Source organism: Pseudophryne corroboree, chromosome 8, assembly GCF_028390025.1.
Source record: "Pseudophryne corroboree isolate aPseCor3 chromosome 8, aPseCor3.hap2, whole genome shotgun sequence".
In the NCBI taxonomy this organism is placed as follows: domain Eukaryota; kingdom Metazoa; phylum Chordata; class Amphibia; order Anura; family Myobatrachidae; genus Pseudophryne; species Pseudophryne corroboree.
This window is the reverse complement of record NC_086451.1, coordinates 19,997,705-20,003,238: the sequence shown is the minus strand read 5'-3', so window position 1 is coordinate 20,003,238 and position 5,534 is coordinate 19,997,705. Positions and strand designations below refer to the sequence as shown.

At 48.6% G+C, this 5,534-nt stretch overlaps 1 protein-coding gene across 4 annotated transcripts in view; it reads left to right on the top strand.

Moving 5' to 3' along the window:
* LOC134948168 (ficolin-2-like) overlaps window positions 1–5,534 on the top strand; it is a 625,934-nt gene that overhangs the window by 77,376 nt on the left and 543,024 nt on the right. The gene's annotated exons all lie outside the window — the stretch shown is intronic.

Genomic DNA, 5,534 nt, shown 5'->3' with positions numbered 1-5,534 from the left:
ACGCATCTATATAAGTGTCCTTGTATGTACTGTAACATCCTGGTACTCAGCCCTTCCGGTGATGTCACTGTCACCCGTACGCTGCATCCGGGCATCACTACCCTTCACTGTCACAGCTTACTATTAGTGGGGTCATTACCTCATAGAGCCCTCCATAGTCAGCTGTTACCCATAATGCACTTCTCTATGACAGGGATTTGGAAGAACACTAAGTAAATCCCCTGAACACAGGCACAATGTGAGCGTCCCCCGGATGTATGTAGCAGAGATATCGCTGTGGTTCCCTCATTTCTGATTACAGTAGCAGCCTCCGTAGGTATCTATGGGGGCAGCTTTAGTGCGAGATTCCTCTATATGGGCTACAGATTGCACAATTTACAGAGAGAGGGATCCACAGGATCCCTCCCTGACAGCGGCTGCTCGCATGCACGTGGTCTGCTCAGCATCATGCACAGTGGTCTGCTCAGCATCATGCACAGTGGTCTGCTCAGCATCATGCACAGTGGCACAGCCGCTCCATGGATGAGAGAGTGATGTATCGCTGGGACGGGATCCTGTCGCAGTCCCTGTTCCTGGATGTGTGTTTTCCTACATCCCAGCTGTATATAATTTCCTATTGCCGCAATAATACATGGTAATTGTCATATCTAACCCAGTAATTAATAAATAGGCCCCTTAGTATAACAAGAGCACTGAGTATATATGAGGATGACCTAGGAGGACAGCACAATACTCAGAGAGCTCCCAACAAACCAGGCTGCCCTGCACTGTGATCCTAGTCTGACGTACATTACTGGAGGTGTCCAGTCACATTTATATATTTCCATTAATGTTGGTAATCAGACGGGTTATACACATGTTATTCCTATCACAGGTGCATACAAGGCTCTCAGTGATCAGCTTCCCCTCAGCACTAAGGGGTAACATTCCAAATAGACTGACTGGGGTTTGGGCTGATCAGGGGAATAATCAGAGTGTCCTGGGCGGTTTTGTGACCTGGGATCCATGAATAACACATGGCTGCCTCTATCCTCTGTATGTGTAGTATGATCTATATATAGGCACAGAAAATGGAAGTAGCTGACGATCAATGTATTGTCTCATCACAGGTGCATGTAAGGCAGGGGTTCATCTAGACAAGAAGACTGGGGGGATTTGTGCTTTGTTTTTCTAGTCCATGTAAAGGGGCCTACACTGCTGTCACATAGTGTGCCTGGATCAGTGGTGGGTCCAGTGCTGTCACATAGTGTGCCTGGATCAGAGGTGGGTGCAGTGCTGTCACATAGTGTGCCTGGATCAGAGGTGGGTGCAGTGCTGTCACATAGTGTGCCTGGATCAGAGGTGGGTGCAGAGCTGTCACATAGTGTGCCTGGATCAGAGGTGGGTGCATTGCTATCACATAGTGTGCCTGGATCAGAGGTGGGTGCAGTGCTGTCACATAGTGTGCCTGGATCAGAGGTGGGTGCAGTGCTGTCACATAGTGTGCCTGAATCAGTGGCCGGTGCAGTGCTGTCACATAGTGTGCCTGGATCAGAGGTGGGTGCAGTGCTGTCACATAGTGTGCCTGGATCAGAGGTGGTGCAGTGCTGTCACATAGTGTGCTTGAATCAGTGGCCGGTGCAGGGCTGTCACATAGTGTGCCTGGATCAGAGGTGGGTGCAGTGCTGTCACATAGTGTGCCTGGATCAGAGGTGGGTGCTGTGCTGTCACATAGTGTGCCTGGATCAGAGGTGGGTGCTGTGCTGTCACATAGTGTGCCTGGATCAGAGGTGGGTGCAGTGCTGTCACATAGTGTGCCTGAATCAGTGGCCGGTGCAGTGCTGTCACATAGTGTGCCTGGATCAGAGGTGGGTGCAGTGCTGTCACATAGTGTGCCTGGATCAGAGGTGGGTGCTGTGCTGTCACATAGTGTGCCTGGATCAGAGGTGGGTGCAGTGCTGTCACATAGTGTGCCTGGATCAGAGGTGGGTGTAGTGCTGTCACATAGTGTGCCTGGATCAGAGGTGGGTGCAGTGCTGTCACATAGTGTGCCTGGATCAGAGGTGGGTGCGGTGCTGTCACATAGTGTGCCTGGATCAGAGGTGGGTGCAGTGCTGTCACATAGTGTGCCTGGATCAGAGGTGGGTGCGGTGCTGTCACATAGTGTGCCTGGATCAGAGGTGGGTGCAGTGCTGTCACATAGTGTGCCTGGATCAGAGGTGGGTGCAGTGCTGTCACATAGTGTGCCTGGATCAGAGGTGGGTGCAGTGCTGTCACATAGTGTGCCTGGATCAGAGGTGGGTGCAGTGCTGCCACATAGTGTGCCTGGATCAGAGGTGGGTGCAGTGCTGTCACATAGTGTGCCTGGATCAGAGGTGGGTGCAGTGCTGTCACATAGTGTGCCTGGATCAGAGGTGGGTGCAGTGCTGTCACATAGTGTGCCTGAATCAGAGGTGGGTGCAGTGCTGTCACATAGTGTGCCTGAATCAGAGGTGGGTGCAGTGCTGTCCGATGTTTCCAGTCTGCTTGTGCGTCCGATCTGCAGGGCAATCGCATCCCGATGGTTACCGCAGAAAGTCACAGATCAAAATTGCTGACAGATCCATGCAAATTCAAAGGATGTTTCTGGGGTTGGGGATAGGCAGACGCGGCCGTGTCATGGGGTTGCTGGCTTTTGTCGCACTTGCATTGTCACCGGCGACCATGTTCAGATGGACATTCTGAGCCTCCGTAGGGCTGGTGTGTCCTTGTACACACACAGCAGCAGGTTAGCGTGGCAGTCAGTGGTTGTGCTGTGCAAAAATACCTACCCGCAGCTGCAATAGCATCCACCTCTGAATCTGAGGCCCAGAAGCTGAAATATAATTGTGAACACATATCATACAATGATGGTCATTCCGAGTTGTTCGCTCGCTAGCAGTTTTTAGCAGCCGTGCAAACGCTATGCCGCCGCCCACTGGGAGTGTATTTTAGCTTAGCAGAAGTGCGAATGAAAGGATCGCAGAGTGGCGACAAAGTTTTTTGTGCAGTTTTAGAGTAGCTCAAAACCTACTCCTCGCTTGCGATCACTTCAGACTGTTCAGTTCCTGTTTTGACGTCACAAACACGCCCTGCGTTCGGCCAGCCACGCCTGCGTTTTTCCTGGCACGCCTGCGTTTTTTCGAACACTCCCTGAAAACGGTCAGTTGACACCCATAAACGCCCACTTCCTGTCAATCACTCTGCAGCCACCAGTGCGACTGAAAAGCTTCGCTAGACCCTGTGTGAAACTACATTGTTCATTGTAATAGTACGACGCGCGTGCGCATTGCGCCGCATACGTATGCACAGAAGTGCCTTTTTTTTGCCTCATTGCTGCACAGCAAATGAATGCAGCTAGCGATCAACCACCAATATGTACAGCCTTAAACACAGCATTGAGTGGTATCTAGAGCACATACTTGTTATTCATCATCATCAACATATAACCGTGTGTTGCACAAAGACACGCCTCCTAAGCAACTGAGAGTACCGTAAAGATAGCAGGATGTCACAACAGGATGCATTGGAAAGGGTTATTTGGGAATAAACATTTTTTGTTAACTTTCAGCTAGAAAACCCGCACTTTGCTACAGACTAGAGATGTGCACTGGGACATTTTCTTCAGGTTTTGGTTTTTATTCTAATCCGTCGACTGGTTTTGGCTTTAGTTTTGCCAAAATGCTGTGACTGGTTTTGGTTTGCTATTTTTACTATCATATGTAAAAATAAAATCAATAAAAAAAATAAATCACATAATTTGGCCATTTTTCTGTTGCTAGAGTATTATTAACCTCAGTGAAATTCATTTCCAGTCAGTTTTGACCACCTCACAGCTCACAATATTGTTTCATCCAGTTTAGGTCAAAGGCTGCAGCAAACTGGTTAGTTACTAAGCAACAGAGCAGCAGCACAAACACACGACAGTTTATAGCACATCCATGAATCATTGCCACATAGCTGCATCAAAAAAGAAAGGTGGTGCAGGATGGAATTGTCCTTGGGCTCTCACACCCACCCTTATGTTGAATATTAAAAAGAACAGGCACAGTTTAACAAATCAAGCACTTCAGCAACAGGGACGTCCACTTTTGTGGCTGCAATGCTTGGTTTGTTTGGCCGCCAGAAAACAAACTACCAATGGGCTTAAGACAGCTAAGCTGATTAATAGCTAGAAATGGGAAGAAAAAGACAGGCAAGCATTATCAACCATAATAGTTATAAAAATTACCAACTAAACAATTTCATGAGACATAGGTTAGGGAAAAACCAGTAAGGAAGATATTGCTGTAGCCAATACAGTTACAGGAAAACCAGTAGGGAGGATATTGCTGTAGCCAATGCAGTTAGCGAAGACCAGTAAGGAGGGTATTGCTGAAGCCAATACAGTTAGGGGAAGACCAGTAAGGAGGGTATTGCTGTAGCCAATGCAATTAGGGGAAGACCAGTAAGGAGGGTATTGCTGTAGCCCATGCAGTTAGAGGAAGACCAGTAAGGAGGATATTGCTGTAGCCAATGCAGTTAGGGGAAGACCAGTGAGGAGGGTATTGCTGTAGATAATGCAGTTAGGGGAAGACCAGTAAGGAGGGTATTGCTGTAGCCAATGCAGTTAGGGGAAGACCAGTAAGGAGGGTATTGCTGTAGCCAGTGCAGTTAGGGGTAGACCAGTAAGGAGAGTATTGCTGTATCCAGTGCAGTTAGGGGAAGACCAGTAAGGTGGGTATTGCTGTAGCCAATGCACTTAGGGAAGACCAGTAAGGAGGGTATTGCTGTAGCCAATGCAGTTAGGAGAAGACCAGTAAGGAGGGTGTTGCTCTAGCCAATGCAGTTAGGGAAGATCAGTAATGAAGGTATTGCTGTAGCCAATGCAGTTAGGGGAAGACCAGTAAGGAGGGTATTGCTCTAGCCAATGCAGTTAGGGAAGACCAGTAAGGAGGGTATTGCTGTAGCCAATGCAGTTAGGGGAAGACCAGTAAGGAGGGTATTGCTCTAGCCAATGCAGTTAGGGAAGACCAGTAAGGAGGGTATTGCTGTAGCCAATGCAGTTAGGAGAAGACCAGTAAGGAGGGTGTTGCTCTAGCCAATGCAGTTAGGGAAGATCAGTAATGAAGGTATTGCTGTAGCCAATGCAGTTAGGGGAAGACCAGTAAGGAGGGTATTGCTCTAGCCAATGCAGTTAGGGAAGACCAGTAAGGAGGGTATTGCTGTAGCCAGTGCAGTTAGAGGAATACCAGTAAGGAGAGTATTGCTGTAGCCAGTGCAGTTAGAGGAAGACCAGTAAGGAGGGTATTGCTGTAGCCAATGCAGTTAGGGGAAGACCAGTAAGGAGGGTATTGCTGTAGCCAGTGCAGTTAGGGGAAGACCAGTAAGGAGGGTATTGCTGTAGCCAGTGCAGTTAGAGGAAGACCAGTAAGGAGAGTATTGCTGTAACCAGTGCAGTTAGAGGAAGACCAGTAAGGAGAGTATTGCTGTAGCCAGTGCAGTTAGAGGAAGACCAGTAAGGAGAGTATTGCTGTAGCCAGTGCAGTTAGAGGAAG